This window comes from Schistocerca nitens, chromosome 7 (assembly GCF_023898315.1).
Source record: "Schistocerca nitens isolate TAMUIC-IGC-003100 chromosome 7, iqSchNite1.1, whole genome shotgun sequence".
NCBI lineage: Eukaryota > Metazoa > Arthropoda > Insecta > Orthoptera > Acrididae > Schistocerca > Schistocerca nitens.
In genome coordinates, this window is record NC_064620.1 from 179,124,407 (window position 1) to 179,141,371 (window position 16,965).

The following is a 16,965-nucleotide window of genomic DNA, read 5'->3' on the forward strand; positions in this document are numbered from 1 at the left end:
AGATGGACTGCACTGCAACAGTACAGTACAAGTCCCTCAGAGGATCTCCACACACTGGAAGTTATTGCTGCAATCGACAAAGTATCAACATCATTCCATGTACAGACCTAAAACAAACTAAAGGCTCTCTTAAGTTTGGTACAGTTAATTCCCTTTCAACATAACATACATCACAAGTCTAGCCCTAGGACGGCACCGACACCCCGCAATTTAGCACGCGAAAAACTACAGCGATGCACTCATCACGTATCCTTACAAAATCCAAGAACAGAGAGCCGGATCCCCAATAGCGGAACATTTAACCACGAGCAGCGTGCGGGTTTGCGGGTTGCTGATCTCGCCCTTAACTTCAACACCAGTTCAAATACTAGTCAGCCTACAATCTTGAACCACCATACACATTCCTTCAGTTACTGCATAGAAAACCAATGTGATAGGCAAACAGACCAGAATATGATAAAAGCTTAAGCAATTTCCTTACTAGACAACCCTTATGAATAGTAGGCGTAATTTTTTTAAACGTGAGCACACCCACAATCATAAGACAAACAACGTCAATCATAACGACAGTAGCACATAAGCAGGTAGCAATGGTAACTTCTGCTTAGATTGGCTACAAATCACCGCGTGATTTAACACACCAGAGAACGGTCTTTACAATATCAACCATCAATACAACAGCAAATTACTCACATGTGTACTCCCCCACGATTTCGATTCGCAAAGCCATAGACAAAACGTGGAGAACGTATCTCTTAGACCAACATAATGGTGCTCCGTCAGTTACCCCAAATAACTGACTCCCTTAGTTGCACAGCAAAGAACCAGACCTAACGAAACCACCACAGTTTTCGCCTCTGCAGACACATCATGTGGACTCATACCACAAGGAGTTGACCTACAATTAGCTTGACGCCCAGTAAATGAGACACTGCCTTATACTAATTGTCAATAGAAGGAGCAGCAGCATCTTCCAGAGAGCCCTTGCCCGAGCGTTATTCACTGCCACAAGTAAACCAAAAGAGAAAAAGAAAAAAATGACATTTCAGATTTCAGGGGACTTCCTTTCACACGACCAGAAATCAGTCAAGGTTTTGTCAAGTTTCATGTCAGAGAAGTAAAGAAGTGTGAGACGTATCTTGAAGGGAACTTAGGTAGAATCTAGTTTTCTTTATCAGGTGACTCGTGCACTTTCTTTTAAATCAAGCGTACAGATTAACTTTTGTTTTGATTAATTGTTTACAGTAGACGCAACTTCTCAAATAACATTTCAATAATATAAACAAAGCAATTGCTAATGCAAAATCAATAAATAGAAAGTACTAGTAAAAACTATTTTTTAAGAAACATGCACCATCTCTGGCACAAAATGTCTCAATACAGTATCAGAGTTAAGGAACTAGCACTTAAAAAGTTTATTAATGGCCAAAGAAAAATTCATAACGGATGATTAGAATAAAGTTTCCGTGGAGAAAAGCACAGGAGAGAGTACTGTACTCTGAGAATAGCGTACATATGAAAATTTCATGTTTTTTGGTATGTGGTTCAGTCTAGTGACCGATTGTAGAATCACGCAGAGGAATGAACAATAGAGACCACCAAAAGCATAACCAGTGTGCGCCAGTTTCTACTATTTTTGCAGTTGTCAGATATGAGGTTGTTTTTTGTGCGGCATTTGTAAGTACTTTGAGTTCTTCACATTTAGGTGCTGTACAGTATACAAAAACTATTTCGAAGACATTGTTAATGCTTCAGTTACAGAATTTAATGCTAGCGATATTCTATATACACTCCTGGAAATTGAAATAAGAACACCGTGAATTCATTGTCCCAGGAAGGGGAAACTTTATTGACACATTCCTGGGGTCAGATACATCACATGATCACACTGACAGAACCACAGGCACATAGACACAGGCAACAGAGCATGCACAATGTCGGCACTAGTACAGTGTATATCCACCTTTCGCAGCAATGCAGGCTGCTATTCTCCCATGGAGACGATCGTAGAGATGCTGGATGTAGTCCTGTAGAACGGCTTGCCATGCCATTTCCACCTGGCGCCTCAGTTGGACCAGCGTTCGTGCTGGACGTGCAGACCGCGTGAGACGACGCTTCATCCAGTCCCAAACATGCTCAATGGGGGACAGATCCGGAGATCTTGCTGGCCAGGGTAGTTGACTTACACCTTCTAGAGCACGTTGGGTGGCACGGGATACATGCGGACGTGCATTGTCCTGTTGGAACAGCAAGTTCCCTTGCCGGTCTAGGAATGGTAGAACGATGGGTTCGATGACGGTTTGGATGTACCGTGCACTATTCAGTGTCCCCTCGACGATCACCAGTGGTGTACGGCCAGTGTAGGAGATCGCTCCCCACACCACGATGCCGGGTGTTGGCCCTGTGTGCCTCGGTCGTATGCAGTCCTGATTGTGGCGCTCACCTGCACGGCGCCAAACACGCATACGACCATCATTGGCACCACGGCAGAAGCGACTCTCATCGCTGAAGACGACACGTCTCCATTCGTCCCTCCATTCACGCCTGTCGCGACACCACTGGAGGCGGGCTGCACGATGTTGGGGCGTGAGCGGAAGACGGCCTAACGGTGTGCGGGACCGTAGCCCAGCTTCATGGAGACGGTTGCGAATGGTCCTCGCCGATACCCCAGGAGCAACAGTGTCCCTAATTTGCTGGGAAGTGGCGGTGCGGTCCCCTACGGCACTGCGTAGGATCCTACGGTCTTGGCGTGCATCCGTGCGTCACTGCGGTCCGGACCCAGGTCGACGGGCACGTGCACCTTCCGCCGACCACTGGCGACAACATCGATGTACTGTGGAGACCTCACGCCCCACGTGTGGAGCAATTCGGCGGTACGTCCACCCGGCCTCCCGCATGCCCACTATACGCCCTCGCTCAAAGTCCGTCAACTGCACATACGGTTGACGTCCACGCTGTCGCGGCCTGCTACCAGTGTTAAAGACTGCGATGGAGCTCCGTATGCCACGGCAAACTGGCTGACACTGACGGCGGCGGTGCACAAATGCTGCGCAGCTAGCGCCATTCGACGGCCAACACCGCGGTTCCTGGTGTGTCCGCTGTGCCGTGCGTGTGATCATTGCTTGTACAGCCCTCTCGCAGTGTCCGGAGCAAGTATGGTGGGTCTGACACACCGGTGGCAATGTGTTCTTTTTTCCATTTCCAGGAGTGTATTTTTAAAACTTAAGCACATAAGTTACGGACGGTTAAGCCATAGTTTTTCGGTGATGTACCATCATATACCTAGAAACGGAAAGTGTTCTGCCAAGGAACACACGATATTGGCAAACGAGCTGAGTTTATTTAATGTCCTAACAATTTGGCGTCTTTAAAACTCGTATTTGGGATAGTGTCCAGTAGCTTCTATCTCATTAGCTCAAAACTGATTTTTTGTAATATTTCTTCCGGATTTCATTACACTTGCTGATTATTAGTGGATTGTAGAGTTGTAATGAAACAGACAGATTATTGCATTCAATAGTAACAAGATTTTCACGATTGAGACATTTAAAATTCGATAGAATAACTGTTCCTAGGAACATGACCATGTTATAACTTGGAATATTTTTTCACATTTCGAGCTACTTTTTTCTGAGCAATTTTTGTTATTTCAGAAAAAGACTGCAGGTAATGTAGAAAACTTCAATTACTGTGCTGGCTAGAGGCGGAAATCTAAAAACTGCTCTATGGTACAATACTCCTCCTAATGTTCTAACAATAATCGACCAGAGTTTCCGAATTATCTGTCACTGATAAGAATTTTGACAAAGTTCTCAATACAGTTTTTTTTTAATTTCTCAGTTCTGTTTGTTCGTTTGAAATATTATTTCGACTTTTTGCCAAGCTTTTTGACAAAATTCTTAGCAGTGTTAGACAATTCAGAACAAAATACAGTCCTAGATTTTACATACGATATAAATCTATTTTCATCAAAGATAAAAATTTAATTATCAACCATATATCTTACACATACAAAGATGTTGTAACAGTCATCCACAAATATGACAAATCATAAGTTGATCATAAGTGAAAAATAACGTTTAAGATATTACGACGTAAGGGAAAATTATGCTTACAGCCAAAAATTGTACATAGCTTGCTTGTATCGAAGTACCGTCTGAGAATGAGCCGTCACTCGAAGTTGGTAGCGTTAAATATAAAAAAGCATTTCTGTGGCGTATTTTTACAACTGAATACATTTCAGACAGTTTGTTGAGGCTGAAGAATAGTATACACAAGAAACCACGGCGAACCACTGAGAAATGAAACAGTAGATAAAGTGTTGACCAAACATTTCAAAACAAACATTTATTTGATAGAAAAATATATAAATAGAAATGCATCGAAGATTATTTATAATGCAACACAGAGAGCATTTTTAACTCGTCCTTTGTGTGTTTTTTTTCTTTTTAAGCATCAAATGGCCATTAAAGACTAGTGCGTTTCTCTTTCTATTCATTGGTGTAGTGACAATTTCAGGGCGGTCTTAGGCGAGGCTGGGTACAAATATCTGGAAAAGCTGTTTACTTAAAACTGTTTTTAACAATATATATTCTCTTTGTCGAGGAGACGTGACACGTAAATCATTTTTCACTTTCAGATATCTGGCCTATTTTGTGGAAGCACACTCATAGGAAAAATTTCCATGTCCTAATGGGGCCTTTGCAAACAATAATATAAACAGGATATACTAAAAAGATTTAAAAGCACAAAATTTATTTCTGTAACATGAACGATCGCGACGGGAATTTAATAACTTCCGATGCTACCAGACTACGCTACTGTCGCCACACAAACGTCAGTGTCAAAACTTTCGTTTTGGCGTTAACGACCAGTTCCGTCCAGTCGTACCATTAACGACCTTTGTGAATGCCGCTATCAGAAATGTGTTGTGGAATGTACTGATGTTCCGTTCCATTCCGTCTACAGCGAACGTGAATTAAGTGATTTGTACTTGGAGCACCTATGCTGGCTTAGAGGCTAGTGACTTGTACATGGTGAAAGGTGTTTCCAATACCTGTTGGAAATATACAAGGGATATCTTCTAAATAAAGTCCGTAAATAAGAATAAGAACGGTTCAAAAATGGCTCTGAGCACTATGGGACTTAACATCTATGGTCATCAGTCCCCTAGAACTTAGAACTACTTAAACCTAACTAACCTAAGGACATCACACAACACCCAGTCATCACGAGGCAGAGAAAATCACTGACCCCGCCGGGAATCGAACCCGGGAACCCGGGCGTGGGGGAAGCGAGAATGCTACCGCACGACCACGAGCTGCGGACAATAAGAACGGTGCACATTTGCCGCAGTGTGTATGTGGCCTCCACTTCCCACGAGTGTGCGATATCATGTGTAGTTCAACTTTTTTGTTTAATTTATTGGCTTTCGGCACGTCCTCATTCAGCCACCTCATTAGCTGAATGTCAGTTATGGCGATACGAACGTCAGGACAACACAACACCCATCCCCGAGCGGAGAATGTCTCCAACACAGCCGGGAATCGAACCCAGGCTCCTTCGCTTGAAGTCCGCTGGCTGACCGGGCATCTACCGAGGCGGACTTCAATCGACTCTCTAGCTCTGGAGTGGTATTGAAAACAAGCAGCGTGGCATGCTGCCTTGTGGTGTGATTTTACTCCCGGACGTTGCGGGGGCACATGTGCCTACAGAAACGTCTCTTCTGGATTAGAACAATTGACCCGTCTCCTCTGGATTAGAACAATTGACCCGTCGATCTCGAACTCCGTTCCTTTCATTCAGTCTTTTTCAGTCGTTTCGGTACTTAAAAGCGTTCCTTGGTAGCGAGCATTTCAACGAGAACAAAGAAGTGAAAAACTGCAATCATGGACTACGTTTCATTACTCTTAGCATATTTCATTGCCCCCTTGACATCGGAATTAAAAAAAAAAAATACTTTTTGAACTGTATAACAAAGGCGTGAAGAACAGGATATCTACAATACTTTTCATCTTATTAAAAATGAATGTTATTTAAAAAATACCTAACGTACTTGAGAGATGTTCTGGCAGGAAGATTTAGAACAATTTCGTGAATCTCTTTGGAGCGTACGAAATCGGAGAGTCGGCTGACAGTCCTCTCAGGTTTAAAACACGAGTAATGTGCTATCTGTGATGCAGATGGTGCTTTCCAGTGCTTGAGACTTCTGCAGTAGGTAGCTAGTCGTCCTCTGTGATCAACAAAATTACTTTTACAATATGGAAAAGCATACAAGAATTAGAATGTGCGTGTCTGTGTGTGGGAATCGAATTGGCTGAGTCATTTTGCTCTTCACTAACTGAATGTTCTGATTTAGTGAAGCATTCACGTGCTCCATAGGAAGATTTCTTCGTTTTAGTACCTGGACCTATTAGGTGGGTGGTGGTTAATGAAACAGACGCACTTAGCGCGATCTACTTGAAGCCAGTTTGTGAGTACTTCCTGAACACTGCTGTAATGGATCGCTTAAAACCAACAGATCTCTTGTTGGTAAAAAATTCCAAGGGCTATTTTCTTTTTGAAGCTCCGATCGGTAGCGAAATTAAAACTACAGTGAACATCGATGAAGCTTCCCGCGGACGTGTCGCTTAGTGTCTAATATGCCTGTCTATGCGTTACGTAACACTTTTAAATTCTGAGTGCACAGTGAGCACGTAAACCTGCCTGGAAAAACCGTGTCTCACGCCAAATGTGAAACGCCTGTTGTCAGTATTGAGAGATTCCGCCTGATTTCATGCACCCTACGTAGCGTAACTGTCTTCCGTGACGAGGGTATTGGACAGTGTGACGGTACGTCACATAATTATTGACATTTTTATCGGTTGTAAACCGCAGTTAAAGTATTTTATGAATATAATTAGTGTAAAAGATATAGTTAATGTCCTTGAAACAACTGATATGAAGCGATAATTTAAGAGTAGCATCTTTATTTATGTCTATGAAAATAATAAAGTGTCAAAAGAGACGCGACTGTACGGCCGAGGAGGAAGGACGTACTTTATAGTACACACACTGTTTGTTTCGCTATACGGAAGGCAGCCATTGAGCGGCTACACATATTTTATGTAAGTTATTCTGTATTATTCAATAATAAACTTATTATTGTTATCAAAAATGAATTTCCTTGTAATAGTTGTCACCTCAAATGCTCGCAGTGGCTAATTATTTTTAATAATAATTTTTTCAGTAATTTGCGCTGCGAGAAGCTCATCTTCCGATGCAGCCTATGGTCGGCCATTACGCGCCGAAGTATTAATTTATTTTTCAGTGTTAACAGTAACTGTAAATGTGAGAGATTTCGTTGTAAGAACCTTTTTAAATTGCAACGGATAATTAATTTACGTTAAAGTTCATTCTTTAAATTATACAGATTCTATGAGTTCAGTAAATTTTATCTCGGCCGCTCCACGGCAACAATCGAAATTCTCTCGAGCCTTGCTTTGCAATCAATAAATAGAAATTAACAAAATTATATTCAATTCAGTTAACGGCAAATATATTTTAGTCATCACGTTCAAAATCTAAAGTTGGTACATGAATAACAGCGGCCCTTCAAGAACTCGTTTAATATTTACTTATGCATGTACTGCTTAAAAAAATGATAATATCCCTCAGAGAAGGAATCATGCTGTAACAAAAGAAAAATTCATGCTGATAAATTAAAAATAAAATATTATAACTTGACAAATGGCGCCGGCCGGTGTGGGCGTGCGGTCTAGGCGCTTCAGTCTGGAACCGCGTGACCGCTACGGTCGCAGGTTCGAATCCTGCCTCGGGCATGGATGTGTGTGAAGTCCTTAGGTTAGTTAGGTTTAAGTAGTTCTAAGTTCTAGGGGACTGATGACCTCAGAAGTTAAGTCCCATAGTGCTCAGAGCCATTTGAACCATTTTTTTGACAAATGGCACCGACGTCAGTCGGTACCACACTACGTCAAATATGTAAGTCAGTGTGGCGATTAGGTAGAAAAGTAGTTGGGAGGTGTAGATGAATGTTGTAAATAAAATAAAAGTTTTGATTTTTCAGTGTAGTTTCCATTTCGCTATCCGTCGCAATATATTTTTGTATAAAAACCCCTAGTACACTTGAAACGTTTTGGACTTAGCCCGCCCTCAATGTTGCTACCAGGCGAAACTACTTTCGTCCAGCCATAACAGTGGATTCTTTGACTGTTCTGGGAGAGCGCTCATCAAACTGGAAGAAATGTAGTATTAGTTCACTTTATTACACTAATGAATAAAAGACTTAACTTTGATATACTTCTTTGCCACAGGAGCACTGCTTAGTTTACACTTGTCATGTACTAGCAGAGCATCACTTCTTGCAGTAATTAACGAATTGTTCTCTTGAAATACAGAGTTCAGCATAGTACTATTTCATTAGAAACTTTAACACTTTGTTCATCCTACGCCAAGACGCTGACTCCTGTCAGATTACGTCACGAAATGGGCGAGATCTTGCGTGCTCGAAACTATTTTGACCTCAGTGCGAAGGCGCTGCTATTGCTAAGAGGGAGGCATGGTCTTCTGGAGCGCTTGCCATACATCGTTGGGGATTGCAACGAGCCATCGATATTTTCCGTGCTATCGATTCGCCTTGACGACTCTGACGTGGTACCACCATCTCTGGACAGTACTACGCTCATAACATCATACAAAATGCTGTTACACTTAGTACAGCGTTACGTAGGTGCATTCACAACATCGATGCTTAACTCAGATTTACGTAGCGAGCCACTCTCGACGACCACACCAGGAAAGTAAAAGTAAACCTATACAGGAAGCCACACCCCAGGCAACAACACAGGAAGAGTTGTGTGAAACCACTACAGGTGTTTCTGATACATGTAAACAGAGAACTAAAGTGAAAGATTGCATGAAAACAACATTTACTATCATCATAAAATCACCGAAGCCTTCAGTATGGGCAGCAGATGGAAGCACGTGTCGCGAAGGTACTAAGAGAAAGAGTCAAACCCAGTGGAAATATGACACTTATGAAAAAACAGGAAAGAAGTGGAAAGTAAATACAAAGATGACGAGTAGAGAAAAACGTAAGGTGAACCAGCTGGAAGAAACTCCACTCAAGTAAATTAAATTGCAGTATCAGGAGGAAAATGAAAAGTAAAATACTGCATGCAGTGGACAATACGATAGTGCTGACTGTCTTCACATTAGGATGTTACTATGAACGTAGCCTAACGACGAGAGCAACCGAAGACAACGACACACTCGGTAAAAGTAAGAAAACAACAATCTGGCCAGAGGACTTTTGAATAATGGAAGTCAGCTTACAATTGTATAAACCAGTGATTATCAACATAAACCGCACTGAACCAGACTCAAAATTAAAATGCTTAACCGATCATTTATATTCCGCTGATGTAAACACAGCTCTTGTCCAAGAGGAGACAGCACCAAACGTTTCAGGTAAGTTATGTTTTCAAAAGTATCTGGACACCTAGCTGAAAATGATTAAAAGTTCGTGGCGTCCTCCATCGCTAATGCTGGAATTCAGTATGGTGCTGGCCCACCCTTAGCCTTGATGACAGCTTCCACTCCAGCAGGCATATGTTGAATCAGGTGCTGGAACGTTTCTTGGGGAACGGCAGCCCATTCTTAACGGAGTGCTGCACTGAGGAGAGGTATCGATGTTGGTCGGTGAGGCCTGGCACGAAGTCGGCGTTCCAGAACATTCCAAAGGTGTTCTATAGGATTCAAGTCAGGACTCCGCGCAGGCGAGACCATTACAGGGATGTTACTGTCGTGTAACCACTCCGACACAGGCTGTGCATTATGAACTGGTGATCGATTGTGTTAAAAGATGCCATCGCCGAATTGATCCTCAACAGTCGGATGCAAGAATATGCTTAAAACATCAGTGTAGGCCTGTGCTGTGATAGTGCCACGCAAAACAACAAGGGGTGGAAGCCCCTCCATGAGAAACGCGACACCCCACAACACCACCGCTTCCGAATTTTACTGTTCGCACTACACACTCTGGCAGATAACGTTCATCGGTCATTCGCCATATTGACACCCTGCCATCGGATCGCCACATTTTATACCGTGATTCGTCACTCCACACAATGTTTTTCCACTGTTCAATTGTCCATTGTTTACGCTCCTTACACCAAGCGAGGCGTTGTTTGGCATTTACCGGCGTGATGTGTGACTTATGAGCAGCCGCTCTACCACGAAATCCAAGTTTTCTCACTTCCCGCCTAACTGTTGTAGTACTTGCAGTGGATCCTGATGCAGTTTGGAATTCCTGTGTGATGGTCTGGATAAATGTCTGCCTACGTTACGACCCTCTTCAAATGTCGGCGGTGTCTGTCAGTCAACAGACGAGATCAGCCTGTACGCTTTTGTGCTGTACGTGTTCCTTCACGTTTCCACTTCACTATCACATCGGAAACAGTGGACCTAGGGATGTTTAGGAGTGTAAAAATCTCACGCACAGACGTATGACACAAGTGACACCAAATCACCTGACCACGTTCGAAGTCTGTGAGTTCCGCGAAGCGCCCCATTCTGCTCTCTCACGATGTTTAATGACTACTGAGGTCGCTGATATGGAGTACCTGGCAGTAGGTGGCAGCACAATGCACCTAACATGAAAAACGTATGTTTTTTGGGGTGTCCAGATACCTTTGATCACACAGTGTATGTATGTTCATATTCCATGTGATACTCGATATTTTATAAGAATTTGGAAGGGTGATTCTAGTACGGAAAGGGTATACATTGTACAATTCAAACGTGACTAGAGATAGGAAGAGGCGTTGCTGTCCTGATAAAGGATGTGCTTTCCCTCAACATATTCGCCCCGACGGGGCTACAAATATAGAGAGAATTGAGTTATTACGAGACGGAACTGAGGTCCTTCTTCCTACTGGACGTCGAAGTTTAACATTAGGAGGAGATTTCAATTGCACTGTTCGGAAAGGCGATCGATAGCCGAACTCTAACTTCTGCCCAGACTGAAAAACATTATGAGATGGCCTAGATCTCAAAGACACCTGGAGCTATCTCCACCCTACACAGCTACAAGTGTGTCAGTGGTCAGTCCGCCAGTTGACTAGATCTATATCTCCAGTGACATAATAAATAACCTACAGGATCATTAAATATGGCTGTAGAACATTACCGAATACTACTCACGCTTTTTATCAGTTACGCACGCTAGACAGAAAACTTTTCTTGGGCGTGTCGTGTGGCATTTGGACATGTCGCTACTAGACGATAGTACGTTACACGATAAAGTTAAAGTGATTTGGAGAAAGACGGGGCGTCTATCGAGAATGAGTGCTATGGTGGACGGACTGAGCCAAGCCGCAAATAAAGAAATGCATCATCCAGGTTGCATGGAATAAAACATACTGGAAGATAAATGCACTTAAATATTGCTTTACAATCATCCGGACGCTGTAAAGGAGAGCTTAATTATCGTTAAAAGAATTAAGGTACAAATAGCAACACGAATTCGCGAAGCTTTATCTAGCATTAAAGTACGGGCTCGCGTTATCGATGACATCAGCAATGAAACTGCATCCGTCTGCAATATAATAAGAGAAACAGAAAAGTAAACAAAAATGATTAATAAGCTTGTAGATTATGATGAAAGTAAATATAGCCAACAAAATGCCATAAAGGACTATGCTGTGAATTATTAAAAAGACTTTTTCTCAGCACACATTGTAGAAGAGATATCGGCAATTACTTTTTTAACAGGTCAACAACGTGTCTTGGCTTAAGTGCTAACGAAGAACTAATCTTAAGGATAACAAATGAGGATGACGAACGTATAATCATCGAAGCTCCCAAGAGGAAAGCTACTGGACTAAATGGATTGCACTTCTAGTTTTAAGAACAGTTTTGGAATACCAAATGAAAGGAACTCACCGAACTGTACAATGAACATTTAGTAAATACCGTCATTCCTCCACAGTTTACCGAGGGGATGATCCTTCAGATACCGAACATTGCTGAGAGTAATAGGCTGTAAAGTTTCCGTCCTCTCATATTGTTCAGCCCCGACTTTAAAATCCCAACAGGCGTTATGAACGATAGAATAAAACAAATACTTCGTAAAGAAACTGGACCGCACCAAGCCGCCGCCTGTACAGGGCGGCCAGTGGTAAATTTTTTCACCAAATACAGAGATTTGTTTTTGTTCATCAGTCTTCTGACTGGTTTGATGCGGCCTGCCAAGAGTTCATCTCCTGTGCCAACCTCTTCATCTCAGAGTAGCACTTGCAACCTACGTCCTCAATTATTTGCTGAATGTATTCCAATCTCTGTCTAACTCTACAGTTTTTGCCCTCTACAGCTCCCTCTAGTACCATGAAAGTCATTCCCTCATGTCTTAGCAGATGTCCTATCATCCTGTCCCTTCTCCTTATCAGTATTTTCCACATATTCCTTTCCTTTCCGATTCTGCGCAGAACCTCCTCATTCCTTACCTTATCAGTCCACGTAATTTTCAACATTCGTCTGTAGCACCACATCTCAAATTTCTTAGATTATCTTCTGTTTCGGTTTTCCCATAGTACATGTTGCACCAACATACAATGCTGTACTCTAGACGTACATCCTCAGAAATTTCTTCCTCAAATTAAGGCCGATATTTGATATTAGTAGACTTCTCTTGGCCAGGAATGCCCTTTTTGCCATTGCTGGTCTGCTTTTGATGTCCTTCTTGCTCCGTCAGTCATTGGTTATTTTACTACCTAGATAGCAGAATTCCTTAACTTCATCTACTTCGTGACCATCAGTTCTGATGTTAAGTTTCTCGCTGTTTTCATTTCTACTACTCCTCATTACCTTCGTCTTTCTTCGATTTACTCTTAATCCATACTCTGTACTCATTAGATCATATAATTCTTCTTCACTTTCACTCAGGATAGAAATGTCATCAGCGAATCGTATTATTGATATCCTTTCACCCTGAATTTTAATTCCACTGCTGAACCTTTATATTATTTCCATCATTGCTTTCTCGATGTACAGACCGAACTGTAGGAGCGAAAGGCCATATCCTTGTCTTACACCCTTTTTAATACGAGCACTTCGTTCTTGGTCGTCCACTCTTATTATTCCCTCTTGGCTGTTGTACATATTGTGTATGATCCGTCTCTCCCTATATCTTACCCCTGCTTTTTTCAGAATTTCGAACATCTTGAACCATTTTACATTGTCGAACGCTTTTTCCAGGTTGGCAAATCCAGTGAACATGTCTTGATTTTTCTTTAGTCTTGCTTCCATTATTAACCGCGACTTCAGAATTGCCTCTCTCGTGCCCTTACCTTTCCTAGAGTAGAACTGATCGTCATGTAGAGCATCCTCCATTTTCTTTTCCATTATTCTGTATATTATTCTTGGAAGTAACTTTGAAGTATGAGTTGTTAAGCCGATTGTGCGATAATTTTAGCACTTGTCTGCTCTTTCCGTCTTCGGAACTGTGTGGAATAGCCTTACTACTATTGTTAACCGCCTCTCTCTTGCCTTTACCTTTCCTAAAGCCAAACTGATCGTCATCTAGCGTGCTCTCAATTTTCTTTTCCATTCTTCTGTATATTATTCTTGTAAGCAACTTGGAACATGAGTTGTTAAGCTGATGGTGCGATAATTCTCGCACTTGTCAGCTCTTGCCGTCTTCGAAAGTATGTGGATGACGCTTTTCCCAAAGTCAGGTGGTATGTCGCCAGAGTCATAAATTCAACACACGAACGTGAATAATCGTTTGTGTTTCTACTTCCCCAATGATTTTAGAAATTCTGATGGAATGTTATCTATACCCACTGCTTTATTTGATCTTAAGTAGTCCAAAGCTCTTTTAAATTCTGAGTCTAATACTAGAGCCCGTATCTCTTCTAAATTGACTTCTGTTTCTTCCTCTATCACATCAGACAAATATTCCCCCTCATAGAGGCTTTCAAGGTATTCTTTCCACCTTTCCGCTCTCTCCTCTGCATTTAATAGCGGAATTCCGGTTGCATTCTTAATGTTATCACCCTTGCTTTTAATGTCGCCGAAGGTTGTCTTGACTTTCCTGTATGCTGAGTCTGTCCTTCCGACAGTCATTTCTTTTTCGATGTCTTCACCACATTTTTCCTGCAGCTCACAACATATGCCTTCTCACTCAGGCTCCCATCACCGTTTCCACAGTGGCCTATATGTGGCGCCACCGTCGTGCAAGAAATAAGACCACCGTAGCTCGTATGTGCCTTCAATAGGCACACACCCCATCACGGTGCACATAAATCTTCATTAAGGGTCTATTCTCTATAGTCGGCCTATAAAATAAGAATTTTTACGATATTTTTAGAAAAAAGTGATGGAGCAATCGGCGTAAATATTTTTGCATAATATTTATTGATTCTTGTACACCATTTTCTGATTTTTTAATGAAGTTCAGTCGTCTTTAACCCCCCCCCCCCCTCCGTCCACCAACCATGGATTTAAAGCTGTTCTGTCCAAAATGAAGTGGGGTCCAAAACGGAAGCCCTGCAGTCTGCAAATCTTCGGAAATAAGGAAAAAAAAAACAATTTTCTTAATCTACAGAACACATTACACTGTGCACGGAGTAATAGTATAGTTTTCATGATATCTGAATAATGATGTTTGAAATAAAGATTTAGTTATGTCCTGTGTTTTGGTCACACACAGTTTTGCAGTGTCTGATGTATACATTAAAATAAAAAAAAATTAGCCTATTACTCCTTCCGGACACGCCCGACGGTACTCAGCCAAATTTCAGAAACATTTCTTTACTAGTGAGCACTAAATCCCTTCCGTAAGGTCGAAATGCATTGTAATTCCGCCTACAGATGGCGAGAGTTTCTGCTACTTGTCTCCGTGCTTTTCAAATCCTACCTTGACCAGCAAGATCGCCGGATCTATCCCACATTCAGAGCGTTGGGAGCACTATGGGTACGACCCTCGAACAATCTGGCGCTTTGGACGATTAACACGCCAAATGGACAAAATTTGGCACTATATCCCTCAGAAGGAAATCCAACAACTGTATAATCCACTGCCAAACCGAACAACTGCCTGCATAAGAGCCGGAGGTGGACCAACGCGTTATTGACATGATCAGTCTGTGTTGTTTCTCTTGAAACCTAGCAATTCGGAAAATTGGAGGTACGCATATTATTTATTTATTTTTACTTGAAGTGTATTTAACACGTCACTTAATTCGTGTGTGTGGAACTCAAAATTACTAGATTTGCCAGCACTATCAACACCCACACAAAGTATTTCCTAATCAAAATACCTTGAAAAGCCAAAGAAACTTGTACACCTGCCAAATATCGTGTAGGGCCCCCGCGAGCACGCAGAAATGCCGCAAGTGTGTGTAGGTCTAGGGACCGATGACCTCAGCAGTTGGGTCCCTTAGGAATTCACACACATCTTAACATCTGAACCGAAGACTGGCATTTAAAATTGGGCAGTGAACACTCTTTGCTCACTCGGTTTTGCCGTACAGTCGTTACGTAACCAAGATATAATTACTTCGTCATCTCGCTGCAGTTAGAAACCCCAGTGGCCATTTTACACGTAAATGACATGTTGTCAAGTCATAAAATGCATTCTAACAAGGCACCCTGAAGCACTTCCACATATTACGGTTTCCTCCCTTTCCATTCGCGTCTGGAGCGCCGGATTTGACTGCCTAATGACTTCGGTGCACTCTGTAATTAGTCCTTGCCTTGCCTTGGTGATGTCTTGATTGAGCCCCATGTTCTTCCACCTACGCTCAATGGAGCACGTTATCATGATTTCATACGGGATACTCTACCTGTGCTTCTAGAACATGTGCCTTTGCAAGTACGACACATCATGTGGTTCATGCACGATGGAGCTCCTGCACATTTCAGTCGAAGTGTTCGTACGCTTCTCAACAACAGCACCGAAGTCAACATTATCTTCCTTCAATTGGGCCAACTGGCGGTGAATCGAGGAAGTACTGTACATACTGACGAAACTAAAATGAGCTCTGACATGGAAATTAAGCGTTTCCGGACACATGTCCACATAACATCTTTTCTTTATTTTTGTTGAGGAATGTTTCCTGATAGTTTGACGTACCTTTTTGTAACACCCTGTATAATAGTGTTACGGGCAGCCCACACAAGGGGTGCAGCTGCTGCTAATCTCCGACCAGCGCTGTTGGATGACAGAACGTTCCAGGAAATCCATTATTTGCTCCCCGACGGCAAGCGCAGACGTGAAGGAGTTATAATTAGCTTCATGGACATTACGTGAGGGCCCCTTAGGTTACAATTAGCTTCATGCACATTATGCCAATCCTCCCTTAAGCGGAACCTTGATGACGAATGTGCCTGCGTCGTATTGCCATGGAGTCCAACATCTGGCCACGGTTATACGATCGCCGATCAAATCTGAATACTTCACGATTCGACCAACTCAGCAAGCGAAGACCCATAATGAGGCTCCTTTCAGACTCTGTCAGGTGCTGATAACCCTGTCTCACATGTGTACACCGCATCTCCATGTACTTCTCAGTGATCACCGACCATATGACGCTGTCCACGTCCCTTACACTTATACCCTAGCAGGTGTCGCAACAACGCAAACCACGAACTACACTAACGTCCTCTGATGGCGTTCTACCCCTCGTAGAGAATTACGACTCTGATCATTTACATGCATATCCTCATCGCTCATGACGGTAGTATCTGAACACGACCACTGTGCAAGGGGGTAATAAGTTCAGCATTGACTCTGACCTTCGCCAATGGTGCCTTGAATAATGTGTCTAATATCAATATTAATATTAATTAAATTTTGTATCTACGTCCAGAGACCCTCGTTTAGAGAGGACAGATAGATTTTTATCGCTGCTTGGAACTACTGTTTTTTTACTTGATGTTTCGCTTTCTCTGCCTTCTGCTTCA